The 14,404-nt window shown below is 43.6% G+C and overlaps 1 long non-coding RNA gene across 1 annotated transcript in view; it reads right to left on the reverse strand.

Moving 5' to 3' along the window:
- Positions 1 to 14,404, reverse strand: part of LOC112546877 (uncharacterized) — a 151,027-nt gene that overhangs the window by 72,580 nt on the left and 64,043 nt on the right. Inside the window, exon 5 of the long non-coding RNA XR_012896519.1 lies at positions 5,241 to 5,348. This is a non-coding gene — a long non-coding RNA (uncharacterized LOC112546877). The remainder of the gene's footprint in view (positions 1 to 5,240; positions 5,349 to 14,404) is intronic.

Consider the following 14,404-nt stretch of genomic DNA (forward strand, 5'->3'; position numbering starts at 1 on the left):
CTTTAAGCTCATAGCTCCACTGAAGTCTGTAGAACTGCTATACTTGTGTGCTTGATGTCAAGACACATTTTTAAGTCCCTTGCTGAACTAAGATTTAAGTGATTTGCCCAAGATTACAGAGGCAGTCTCTGGCACAGCAGGGAATGAACACAGTTCTCTTGTGTTCCAGTCCTGCATGTTAGATCACCCTTCCTATTTCGTTTTTGTTTGTTTGTTTGTTTTTTTTTGGTAAAACTTTGAGAACCTAGGGAAAAGAAACACAAAGTGTTTTACAACCATTAGTCTCTCTGCAACCTTGTGAAATAGGTGTTATTCATGGATTTAAAATACAAATATTAGATTAATTCAGATATTGTTCATACAGAATAGTTTCTATTGTCACCTCCACTTCATAACTGAGGATACCAACACACAACAAGAGATATTAAATGTCTTGCTGAAACCTCTCCAGCTATAATAAAATGGTGTTATGAAAGGCCATGGGTATTTCTAAACAAAAAAGACCCTTACAATTTGCTGGTCCTCCTCAAAGCCCTGCAAATGAATTGCTGGAGATCATCTTTTCTCTCCATGTTGATTACAATAGCCCATTGATCTTATCAGGAACATTTATTTAATATCTTCAGTATTTACAGAGAACTGATCAAGTAAAACAGGCAATAGAATATTACTGAAAAGAAAGTGGTTATTGATCCCTAACACACCAGCTAAATGTTGCAATGCATGGTGCAGCATTGACATTCATTCCATCCTGTTGGTCCTTGTGAGGGGGTGCACTCACCACCGTAACCCCCCTGTCGTCTGTCCTCAGGAATTGGCTCCCTTGGCAGGTAGGGTGCCTTCTCTGGGGTGGTGTCTCCCCTCTTTACTCCCGGCTGCGGCGTCCTCTTCGCCACACTGCCCTCCGGCAGTGCCCAAGTCTGTCTCTGGGCCCCCCTTCCGGGGGTCGATGTTCCTTCATCGGGCCTTCTTTCAAGCCCTGCAGTCTGAGGATTTGCTGGCCAGAGCTCCCCTAGCCCTGCCTGAGCTCCCCCAGCCCTGCCCTAGCTCCAGGGAGCAGCCTCCTCCTCCCTCAGCAGCCAGGTTCTCACTGCTTCCCCTCTCACAGCAGCAGCCCATCCTCTATTATAGCGCCCAGCTGGGCCCTAATGGACTAGTACAGCCTCAGCTGGGCTAAACTCCCCGGCCCTGGTTCAGGCCGGGGTCTGCCCTTAAAGGGCTAGTGCAGGGCGAGCACCCTGTCACAGTCCTCAAAGAATGCATCTTGCCTTCTCCACAAGAAAACTGTTCTCTCTACACACAGCCAGTGTTTGAAAAAGTTTGGAGCTGAATAACTGAACCCACAGTTCATTTGCATCAACATTTGCAGAAACGCACCCATAGAGACATAGAACAGAGATTAATTACTATCTGGCCTCTGGTCCATTTAATTGTCCCTAATTGCTATTTTATATTGCCTACTTCTTAAAATTATTGTGCAAATCAGGATTCTGACCTTATACAATTAGACCACTAACTCTTCGGCATCCCTCTATTCCAATTGGCCAAGACAATTCCATTTCTTTATTTTATTATTAACTAACATAGGGATATAATCTGTTTAGTGGTGAGAAAAGGAGCGAATCTCTAGTGTGACATCCTGCATACCACAGGTCAGACTCAGGACTCCAGGGTTTTGATTAATAGACTTATAAAATAGGTAAAATTCCATATATTCATTTCATTTTGCTCTAAAATAGCAAATGTCTTATTTCTGCAGACTGAGGATTTCTAATGAGCAGAATGATGTATTTTATATATTGTAACGGCCTGTACTTTTTGTATTTCCTTTCCATACTTAGGATCTACGTTGCGAGACAAACCAGCTTTGTTTACTGACAAAAATCAAGGGTTTTTTTTTCTCCTTTGAGGGGGCAGTGGTAATATAATAGCAAAAGTGCAAACTATTCTTTTCTGTGTTATGCTGCTGCCAGCCACATTCTGATTCCAGCTTAATTGCTGGCAAGGACATTGTATGAAGTAGAATGAACAAAGAACGATTTGCAGGCAACCATCTGGGATGGCAGTCACTGGAGATAGAGAAATCTTGTTTTGACTTGTAAACTGAGCAAATTTGATATATCAGTGGTGGATGGAAAATAAGAAATAAACCGCAGGGTATCATTTTATAGTCAATGTAAAAATAAACAAGCAGGTTATAGCCCCAGCCTTGTGCTCAGAAACCAGAAATGGGAAATGAGCCTAATTTTAAAAAGCTTTAGGGGCCAACATTTTCAAAACTGAGTAGTGATCAAGACACCTTGAAAGGACCTGATTTTCAGAGAAGGGTATTGAGCACTTCCTAAACCTCAGGCACCTTTAAAACATTTCAAGTTGAACATATATAATCACTAATCACTTTCAAAAACCTTGGTTTAGCTGTGCAACACTATATAGGTTAATATGCCAATTCCACATTGACTTGGCTAATTATGCTGATTTACATTCACAACTATCCACACTGGGCAGTTTACAATAATTGTGTGCATAACTTAGACACACAATTGTTTGTCCAGAAGATTTAAACACACATCAGATGCTCTACTGCTGAACACTTGAGAAGAAAACTCTGTGCCTTTTGTTCAAATAAGACACAAATCGTTCTTGTAGATTTGGTTCACACAGTTTCATAAGAAATGTGATCTAACTTTAGGGTTCATTCAAACTCAAGACCAGAAATATGGTGAAACCACAAATTAGGGATCAACAAATGTGGTTTCATATATTTTTAATACCAAAAAGGACCATTATGATCTACTAATGTGACATGCTGCATACCACAAGCCAGAAAACCTTACCTAGTAATTTCTGCATCAGCCCATAACTAAATGTTAAAGCTCCTGTATATCTATTTTTTAAAAAAATAGATACCTAACCTTCATTTTAAAAACAAGACTTCAAACGATAGGAGATTCTGCTATATCCTAATAGTTTATAAATGTTATGATTAAAAGTTTGCTCCTTATTTTGTTTCAAGCCCATTTCTTTTCAAGGTAAAATTCAGGTTCAACAGATTGGCTTTGTCATTTTTTTAATAGGACACATCAAATAAGTAGGGTTGGAAGGTTTAGATTTATACTGGTAGTGTTTATTTCACCACACAAAATTTCACGAATGAAAAAATGTCATAAATGATAACTGAAGTTTATAGGTAAGTAAAGTCAGAAAAAATGTTGGTTAATAACTTAAGAAATTGATTTAAGAATATTTACCTTTTATATTTTGACATGACAATGTGTATTAATGGTTATATAGCTTTAATTTTTTAATTGCAACATTTTCCATCATTAAATAATTATTGTCTGACCCCTGCCTTTTCCCTTATCTAGCTCAGAGGTGGGCTAACCCGGTTTGCTAGGGTTTACCTTTGGCAGGCCACCAGACGCTTTATTTACTTGTGTCTCCACTCGCAGCTCTCGGCTGCTGTTCACTCTTCCTGGCCAATGGGAGCTGTGGAATTCAGTGCAGGGCAGGCCACTGCATTCTGCAGCTCTCATTGGCTGGGAATAGTGAATCACGACCAACAGGACCTATGAGCTACCATATCTGCAGAAGTGTGGGTAAATAAAGTATCTGGCTGGCAGTGAATTAACCCTGGCGAACTGCTTCTGGTCCACAAGTGACCTACTGTCTACCCCCTGGGTTCAGCTCCACAATTTCTTACAGGGGTGAAAAATGTAATGAACAAATTAATTATATTCTGAATGTGGCCCCTTGCGCTGCCACTTGAACTCGGTAAAAGGTTGATGCAAGATTTGCAGTCAGGCAGGGAAGGTGGATACCATTCCACTGACTATATCTAGTTGACCGGGACACATTTTCCCCTTCATTTTTACATGCTAAGGATGCAGAGTCATTTGTCTGCCTTGGACAGAGATGTGCTGCTAGAATTTTAAGAAGACTCACAGAACTCTCTTCCTTTCCTTGCCATAACTCCCATGTACAGTACCAGGAGTGTATGTTGCTCAAAGAAGGGGATGGTGCTAGGGATCTGATTTGCTCTCTTATTAAACAAAAATGCTCTCTTACAACTGCAACCTAGGACATAGACTACATCCGCCGGCTTATATTAAGCCATTGACTTGTCACAGGGAATCTGGCCAACTGACTTTGTTCCTGATTGTATTGATACTTCAGTATTATGATCCTTCTGAGGAATTAACTAGAGGTATGTCTACGCTACAGAGTTTTGTCAGAAAAACTTGAGGAATGTCTGCACTGCAATTGTGTTCTTCAGCAAGAAAATTGAAAGAACAGAGGGGCTTTTCTAGTACTGGTAACCTTCATTCTATGAGGAAGAAGCCTTTTTGCGAAAGAGCTCTTTCGCAAAAAGGCGTGTGTGGACAGGGAAGAGGGAGTTCTTTCAGAAGAGGAGGAAAGAGGAAAAAGCACAGGTGTCCTGGTAGCCATTCCATCCATAGCAATCACAGCTTGCATGTGAGAGAGCGTCCATTCAGTCCAGACGCTCTCTTTCGAAAAAGTGCACTTTTGCAGTGTGGATGCTTTCTTTTGAAAGAAGTTTTTTTTGGAAGATCTCTTCCAAAAAAAGCTTCTACCAATAGAAGCCTGCAGTCTAGTCCTTTTAGAAGAGCCCAGTTTCCCTCTACTGGCAGTTCATCCTCTTGACAGCGGGATATATGTGGGAGTGAGAAGAGATTAGGTGTGAGGCGAGCATTATAGTATCTAAATTATTGGATTCTTTTAAATGTATTTTCTAATTATAATATCTCCCACCTGTTGTAAATTTCACATACTGTACCTTCTATTTTTTTCCATGTCAGTTGCTGCAGCAGGTAGGAGAATTTTAATGTGTACAATCTTTAAATGTCACTGTAATGGAAAGCAGATGAGTTATGACAGCAATTTTTTACTCACTCACTTTTTGTGCTAGAACCTATGTAACAGGAATAAAAGAAGAAGTAGATAGTGAAAAATTGCTGTTGAAATCAGACACTGCACTCAGTCTCATTGCATTTGCCATATGAGGCATGTAAACCCTATTAAGATATCAACCTTCTTTCAAATTGCTCTGATACAAGCAAAAGTTATGAAGTTGTGTGGCATTTGCTCGTTAGTATTGCATAACCTTTTCTGATAGTCACAGTTTACTCGTGCATTTAATGACGTGGTGTCATTACCTGCCAGAATGCTCTTTGCTCAAGATACTTTCTGCAAGCAGCAATACATTCAGATTCACATACCTCTCAGGTGCAGCCTACTGTGAAGGGTAAGCATTTTTTGCCCCCTTTTCCTTTCCACTCAGCTCCAGATGATCAGCCTGATAGTTATGCACATGCCACTTAAAGAATCTGCAGAAACAGTGAAAGCATCAATTAACCTCTGCAAATGAAACCAAAATATTTGCAAACACATCTATTCACACATTCTGAATCCCTGCATTTTCATTGAACCAAACAAGATTCTTCCCTGTATGCAGATAGGCCAGGACTACAAACTTTTGATCCAAAACCTCATCCCACAGTTTGGGGGAAATACAGATTCAGACAAATATGAGCTGCAGCTGAGAAATTCAGGTCTACTGACTAAAAATCTGATATATTATTTCATGTAAAAATGGATGGGTGCTTTTGGGTTTCCTTGAAAAAGTGATCTGGAAGTTATCAAGAATATTAAAGAGTTGGAGGCAAATCAGAATTAATCAGATGATTCCATACATATTTTCAGCAGCAGTATGATACTAACTCTGCAATAGAAATTACATTTTTGTGAGCAAATAAACCAAAAGAATCTTTGAAAAAATATAGGAACACAATCTTCTAGTTACCTGACATATTTCCCTATGCAATACTGTAACATGGTGGTACTCAGCTCCTGTGAGCAACCCCATTTGGTCAAGTACATTTGCCTCATTGTCTCTTTAAAAGCCTTTTGTGCACTCAGCCCTCTGGCCAAGTCACACTCTGTGAAGTATTTAAACCACTTCCAGGGTACACACCTAAGGGAGCCCATCCCAGAACCCTCTGCCGGCATCTCTAAATCTGTGTCTCAGTTAATTCTCCCACTTTGATGAAGAGTGGTACCTCCAGGGCTCTTCCTAGAGACAATTCCCTTTGCCCTTAGCTGAGGGCTTTATATTCTGGTTCATAGTCTCTAAGCAGCTCTCCCCACAGAGCTGCTCCCTCAGGCCAGTCAGTTACTTCTGCTCCTCTCTCCCTCAGGTCTGGGCTACAACTGCCCTGACCCTGGTGCTGCTTATGTAGTCCTTCCTGGCCCCTGGTTGGCTAGTTTCTTCACTGCCCCTCTAGTTGGCCTGGAGGTCTTCTTTATGGCTCTTTCTGATCTCAGGGCCTTGTCCACCCTGTCACTAGTACCTTCCACTAGAAATCAAAGGTAAAAGTCGTGTGTGTGCCTGACCTGTGCATGCACAATAACTTGATGTCAATGTTTACATATAAAAAGCCCTTCCTGTGTGAATGCATCAGGGATTGCATAAACTTACATTAGCTACAGGCACAAATATGCCTTTAAAAATGTTCATCTCATACTTTTACACCAAAATGATTTCTGTATACAACTGGGACTCAAAACACAAGGCTTTCCAGCTTGCTATAGTTGACTATGTGTATGCTATTTGAATGTTTAAGTGTTCTTGTGCAAGCAAAAAGAAATGGAAATTATTCTTTCAGCCTACGTAAAATACTTTTTTAAACATTCAACTAAAATATTACAAGTGTGATAAAACCACAAAGGGAAGCCTCTGATCATCTCTTGTTGGGATGGCTAGGATGTATCTAGGAACAATAGATCTCCAGCTGGACATTGGAGTGGCTGGACTTAAAGTAAATGTCTGTAAATTGTGGTGTCAGTGATCTTGTTCTGGATAGCATTTCATGAAACACGTTGTCAGCCTGCTTAATGAGACAGATGCAGTTGGGATGCTTTGTTCTCTTGTCTGCCAAAAGAATGAACCTTAGTCCAGCCAGACATGGGAGTTATTAATGGCTGGCAGGCACCACTGGGGAATAGATTTTGAAGCCAACCCTCTTCCTTTAATGTCAGAAGGCATCTCTTGGTTTTCATTAGAAATGAGATACAGAATGACAATCAGAGCTGCAAATATTTTATGTTCTGAACTCATGGGTTGATTTCAAAAGATTGCAGGATGTGCTCTAGAAAGTTTGATTCACTAACAGTAAAAAAGGAGACCAGCTTCCCACATTTCACTCTTGAATGGAAACTGCTAAATCATAATATTCAAATGCCTGAGAAGTCTTTTAATACCCAATTACACAAGGACTAAAACTAGATTAATACATATACTATTGTTCTTTTACCAATGAAGATTTGCTTTGGAACATAGCTCAAGAAATGAAGCTAATTTTAAACACAATTCTGAGCGAATGAAATATTTCATACCTATTAGCACTTAGCTGTAGGCCAATAAGTTTGCATACTCCCAATGGGTTTGACTTGGAGCACCTTCTAGTCCCATTGACTCAAAGTGAAAAAATGTACAGCATCTCCAGCAATTCCTTGAATTTCAAAGAGATTTGGTTTGAGTTCTGCATGAGCATTGGTGGTGGTTCCTATTTTATCTGAACCAGTTTGCCCATCCCTGATGGTCATTTGTTTTCTGGAATAGGAAAGTCCACAGTGTTTCTATATTGCCCTTCACTGTAAGTTTCCAGGGTAAACCATACTATCTTTTAGCATTAGTTACCAAACAGGATGAAATAGCATCAGGGTTAAAAACCTGGTGGAAACTCCATTCCAATTTCAAGGCTGCTTGCTGCATCCACACAGAATAGTGCAATTTTGAAGCCAAGCAGGATGCTCAGACTTGCATGTCATTCTAGTTCATGACAAATTCGTAAAAGAGCAGGTTTGGGAGTTCTGTGAATAAGCTGATAGTTGTGAATGGGTTGGTGGGTGTGTGCTCTGTTTGCTGTTGGCAGTTGGTGACTTCTTTATTAAGGTGGGGTTTGTGGTTTTGGTGCGGGAGAGGGGGTTGTTTTGTTTTTTGTGACCACAGATCACTTTGCTGGGCTGCTTGTCTCCATTAGAAATGGACCGAGGAGGAGGCAGCATTCAAATTCAGGTCTGGGTTAGCTGACTATTTGGGGATTCATGACCAAATCAAAGCGACAGGGCTCAGATTCTGATTAGACAGTGTTGAAATCTCTATCTTTTCCAGTGGTTCTCAACCTATTTACTCTAATCTGTCTCCTTCACCAGAATTTACAACTCAGAGCTCTCCTTACCCAGAAGCAGAATAGGCAGCTGTGTAGGGGACCTGAAAATTTGGGGCACCCCTGGGACTTAATATCCCCATGGAGGAGAAGGGGGGTGGTAGTTGGGTTCTGGAGTGGCCTAGAAGATAAGGCATGTATCTGGGGAGCACAGAGTGGTGCGCTTGAATCTCCGCCCCACAGGCAGCCCAAGTCCCACCAACCCCCCTCCGCACACCCTGGGAGCAGCTGAACAGCCAACACAGGCTGCCCCAGGGATGAACTTGGCTCCCGTATTAGGAAGGCAGAATAAGGGACCTGTTGGTGGTGGGATGGGTTCTGGTTCCTATCCCTATTCCATGGCTTCACTTCCCCCAGAGAGGATCTAGTTCACTTAAAAGTGAAAAAGTCTGCCAGACCTACTAGCAGAACACCAAGTCTGTAAAAGAGCCATTCAAGTGGTAATGTAGTACTGGAATTGGAATTTTGTAACTAATAAGCCAATTGTAATAAATGTATGTCATAGCAAAAGGTTTGGATTAAACTTAAATACAAGATGTAGGCCTCAAACAGGTCAGGCAGCTTTGTTAACTTAGCTCCAGCTCTGTTTAATGTTAGCATATTGAACTGAAGAGATAGAATATCATAATACATAGTAATGTTAATATTAGGCAAGGCCTTGTAGTAAATAGAAAAAAGTTTAACATTGAAAAACTTGGTAACTTTGTTAAAGCGACTAGAAGTACCCTTTTCTCCATGCTGCAATTCTGTAAATGTATTGTTTGTGTAAACGAAAGAAAGAATGTTTTAGGAGAGATAAGTGCATGCTCAAATGGCCAGAGGAAGGGCTGGAGACTCAGAAGCACCAAATAATAATCAACTAAGTGAAAGCACTCCGAAGACGCAGACTACCAGGGAAGACTGACAAACCCAGAAGTTAGTGGCAAGCACCCCTTGATAGGGAACTGATAACTTTTGCTAGAAGGACAACACCCACGAGGGGTCATCAATCTATGACTGTGAGAACAACTCCTTCCCGATAAGCACATGTCATAGGAAGATTGATTGTGATGCTGAATGGCTGATTAAGATCTGATAAGGCAGAATGCATAGACTTGCATGGGAGGAAAATCCTATAAAGGATGGGGTGTCTTGTACGGTTCTTCAGCTCCTGTCCTGCAAAGACCAACTGGAGCATCAGTCCGGACTGACAAGAGCCCGGCTCCTTCCTCATACCTGAACTATCTTGGCCAATAGGTCGGGCCAAGCAATAGACTGGTAACTATTCCATCATCAGGTGTGTGTGTGTGTGTGTGTGTGTGAATGCATATGCTACTTTGTTATATTATCAATAAATGCAGCGTGTTGCCTTATCCCCCCTGAAAAAGGTCCCGTGTGCTTCTTTTAAGCATAACAGTAATGAAGCCATTTAAAGGACATTTGCCAACTCCAGGTATATATTGTCAGTTTCTGAATTTACTGTTAGTCTATAGGACCTTAGTTTAAAATCTGCTTCAAAAAAATTTCATTAGTATGTTGCTGAGGATCATAAAAATCGCATCTCTAACAAAATCATCCCCCCCCCCCCCCGCTGTCATCAGGCACAGGGGCACCAGTTCTATAGTACTGCGTAAGGCCCCACAAATCATAAGTACAGCCCTGGATTTGAGGTTATTGTACTGACCATGGTCTCTTCAACAACATTCTGGTTAAATAGTGTCCTGGTGTCATGTGGGATGCCATAGAAAATACCTCTGAAGTCTACATCATAATCAGATGCCCAGAGACTATCAAGGACCATTGCACCCACCAGAGCAACCATGGCTGATGACAACATCCCAGGCATTGCGTGGTGAAATTCCCAGATCTGTCTAAATCTCGTGAACCCGCAAATCAACAGTTCGGGTTCCCTGGGAAGGGAGGACCCAGAGTGTGGGGCACTGCTGTGGGGCAGTACCCCAAGGGAAAGCTGCCATGGTCTGGAAACGACACAGGTTCAGAGAAGTGGGGAGCAGACATAAAGGTAACAGCAGGCAAGACATTGCCAGGAGAGGGTGCTCCAAAGCTGGGCTGAGAATTCCTAGGGTGACCAGCAGGAGGCGCTGTGCTGGTGAATCACAACCTGCTTCAATAAGCTTATGATCAGCTCTGTACTTCTTTATGGAGAAGTGCTGCCCCTTAAGCCCGAGCTAATCATTCAGTTTAGCTATAACTCAAATCTTGTTTTAACTGAACAAAATAGCAACAGCACTTCTTGTTTGGGAGGTGAATGGGACTCCCTGCCAGAATTACGGTTCTGGGGATGGCTGATAAAATTAATGTCATAAACTAGAATGGGTGAACTGTCTGTCTAGCAAAGTTTTCATATACCCTGCCTTGTTTATGGAAAAAAGTTCTTCACAATGATGGGCTCCCAAAGGAGATTCATTATTCTACTGCACAATTGGAACAAACAACAAACCGAGCTCAAATTAATCAGGTACAAAAGCAAAACTAATTTCATTGTTTGCAATGCAAATGTGATTTCAGGCTTCATTAGCATTTTCTTTACATTCTGATCTTTCAGTGGCAGGGTAGAATGTTTCCCCAACTATGTAGCAATGTTCCCTAAGCACCTGGGTCCATTTGTTATCTGCTTAGGACCAGTTATTACAGGCCTGCACAACTCGGAAAGCGACGAGGGCCATATTACTCCAAAGAAAACAGCAGCAGGCCACAAGTAGGAATGCTCTCCCAAAAAATACCGAACATGCGGTCTAAAAATTTTTGTCGGGCAAAAAAAAAAAAAAAAAACCCCAAAACACGTGTCTCCACTTGGTGCCTTCCCTTTTCTCCTGACCTGTCCCCCTCCCCTCAGCACAAGCCCCTTCTCCTCCCCTACCTGGCTTCAACCTTCCAGTTTGCGGGGCTGCCGGAGCCTTTTTGAATCCGGCGGTCGCCAGCCGTGACATCACAACGCCACATCAGTGTCCTGGTGTCTGCTAGCGTTCCGCCCGTTGGCTCGCGCCCCACCTCCTCGCACCAGAGCTGCATACAGGCAGCCCGGCGGCAACAATCGCCGCACTTCCCCCTCTCCAGTGGCGCTCCACTCCTCCGCTAGGCCGGCAGATCGGATGGGGCCACGCCGCCTGTAGGTAGCACTGGCCGCACAGTGAGCCCCTGCGGGCCGCATGCAGCCCTCGAGCCGTATGTTGTGCAGGCCTGAGTTGTTAGATTGGAGATGGATGCTGTAAGCTTTCAGACTGCTACGTGGAGATATATGTTGGCTTTATGGGCAAATCTTGAAAGCTTCATTTCACTTTTACTTTCAGTCTCAGTGAGAGGTAAACTCTCACTGAATCAAACTATTAAGACTTTATGAAGAAAGAACTCCTATAGCCAGTTAAAAAAACCAAAAAACCCTGAGCCCTTTGTTTTACTCTGAGTGGCAAGAATCAAATGCAGGATGTGAGCAAAATGTGAGTGAACAGTAAGTAAAATTTGTGTCAGAATTTCAGGATTTGGCTCCATGTTTTGGAATCCACATGGGCATTCACTCCTATATGCACTACAAATTATACCACAAGGACCAAATTCTGCCCTGCTTTACACCAGTGGGGCAGGAAGATCATGAAAAGCATTCAGGAGGATCTCTAAGGCATTTAAAAAATTAATTACAATCTAAAGCAAAGATAATCTTGCTCCCTCATTTCCCACACTCTTTTACCCTTCAAGGTCAAGTAATTCTCTGTCAAGAGACACACAAATTATATTGCCTTATAATTATTGCCATTACAGAACAGCGATATATATTCCATTGTTTTGATAAGAAACAAATAAAGGAGATAGCCAGAGTTTACTTTAAATCCAGGGCTTGTACTGTTCTCAAGGCTGCTAATTTTCTTGACTGTTTATGGTCCTATCACTCTTTGAAGAGACATGCAGCTACATTTTGTTTTCTGGCATTGCAACAAAAATTCTGAATGCAAACAAATGTAGATTGTGACATTGTTATTAAAATATAACCATATAGATAACCATATAGATCAAGGGTGGGGAACCTCAGGCCCAGGGGGTGGGTGCAGCCCCCAGCTTGCCTGGATTTGGCCCCTGAGACTCAGGGCACCCCCAACATTGGGGAGTCCATGCTGGTGCTCCAGCCCCCCTGCTGCCCCATCATGGGACTGGAGCACACAAAATCTACTAGCCTGGGCACTCCTAGGCTCTGGTGTGGGAGGGAAATGTGGAGAGTGTCTTTCTCCTTCCTAGTCGGGGGGGCCCATGTCAGTGAGGGTTTTTTGGTTTTTGCTTCTCACTTACTTGTGTGATGTGCCTCCCCGACTAATTTTTCTATTTACAAAGATCATTGAATAGGGTGTCAATGGAAAGGGGATGATATCCTGAATAGGAATATGCTACTTGTAAGCATGTATCATTTTGTGTTTCATGTTGTAAGTATTGACTCTGTACCTATATTTCAAATGCATGCTCCTACAAGTTATTTAGCCAGCAGATCTTGCAGAGACTCTTCAAACTAAGTGGCTCATCAACAGATAGATAACTCACAATAGAGCACGGAGAAGCTGGTGACCCACCTCCCTACCTTCAGCTGTTGCCAGCTCCAGCCCTGAAGAAGCAGGTGGGCTGCTCTGCTGCTCCTGGTACAGGGGGCTTTCTCTGGGTCTGCACTACAGCCCAGCTCTGGTACAGAGCCAGGGCAGGCTGCATGATAGCTGAGCCCTACATCAAGATGCCACCCTGCCCCCACCAGCTCCAGCCCTGGGAAAGGTGGTCGGGGTTGCCCTGATGCTTCCAGAATGGGCAGGACGAGAGACTCAAACTCCCAACCCCAAGGGCCACTGGAGGATCCCAGGACAGATGGCTTGCTCTGGAGCTGCACCATGGCCTGGCTCTGGCACATGGCAAACCATATGGTAGCTGTGCACAGCCCCAAAGCAAGCTGCCACCTGTCCAACCCCTGCCAGCTGCAGTCCGTGGGAAGGTGATGACCCACCTCCTTACCTTTCTCCTAGGGTCAGTGGGGGACTCAAACCCACGTTCCAGAGGCTCACCCCACCTCCCTGCCTTCAGCTGCTGCCCACTCCAGCTCTGGGGAAGCCCATAGAGGGTACCTGCCTGCTGGAGCACAGCCCCAGAGAAAGCCACCTGCCCCACCCCAACCCTGCCAGCTCCAGCCCTGGGGAAGGTGGTGGCAAATGCTCGGCTGTTCCTGGGGCAGCTGGCTTGCTGTCTTATCCTCCCTACTTTCACCCCTCTCCATAACCCACCTTGTGCCCTGAGTCCAAACACCCAAAGCCCTGCCCTGAGCCCCTCATATACCCCAACCCAGACTCCTGCACCCACATCCCCAACTCCCTGCCATAACACTCCTGCACCCCTCATACTCCAACGTTGTGCCCTGAATCCATCATATACTCAAACCCCCTGCCCTGAGCCTCTCATACACCCCAACCTAGACTCTTGCACCCCCACATCATCAGCCCCCAGCCATAAGATTGACAGAAGACAGCCTGAATGCCTGCATGAAGCTGGATTTGACTATTTATGAAGTAAATATCAAAGAAATGTTTGAAAAGATGCAGCAGCAGAAGTCCCATTAAATAAAGTCTGTGAGTACAATGTTTCATTTATGCTCTTATTAATCATAATGTCAATTGTCAAGAATAAGCTGTATATTTTCAATCATGCATAGAAGAGAGGCGGAGAAGTGAGGTGCCCAGGCAACCCCATTTTACCTGGCTAGAAGACAATGGAGAGGGGAGGGACTGCTGCAGGAGGATATTGGAGGCTCATTTGGAAGAAGGGAACTTCTGAATTGGACAGGCAGAGCCCACCTCACTGCAGGAGAGACTCAGACATGCTGAGCTGACGGAGGCCAGGCCTACAAGCCTGAGGGTTCCTTTGCTGCATTCAAAGCTCAATAAATCCTCCTGTTTTATGTTGGCTGAGAGTTGCTCTAGTCTGGAGAACTATTCCCTCTGGGAGTGGAGGCCCCCAGGGGTCCAAAATGAGTGGACTCCCCAAAGGGACCCATGGCAGACACAGGCATCATCCTGGAGGTGAAGGGGCAGATCCCCAGGAAAGAACAGACTCCCCAAGAAGGGGCTGTCACACTGTTGGGGGGCTCTTTTTGGGGACCAACAGGTCAAGTATGGGCATGACCTGCGAGACTGTGA

Source organism: Pelodiscus sinensis, chromosome 18, assembly GCF_049634645.1.
Source record: "Pelodiscus sinensis isolate JC-2024 chromosome 18, ASM4963464v1, whole genome shotgun sequence".
Taxonomy (NCBI): Eukaryota; Metazoa; Chordata; order Testudines; family Trionychidae; genus Pelodiscus; species Pelodiscus sinensis.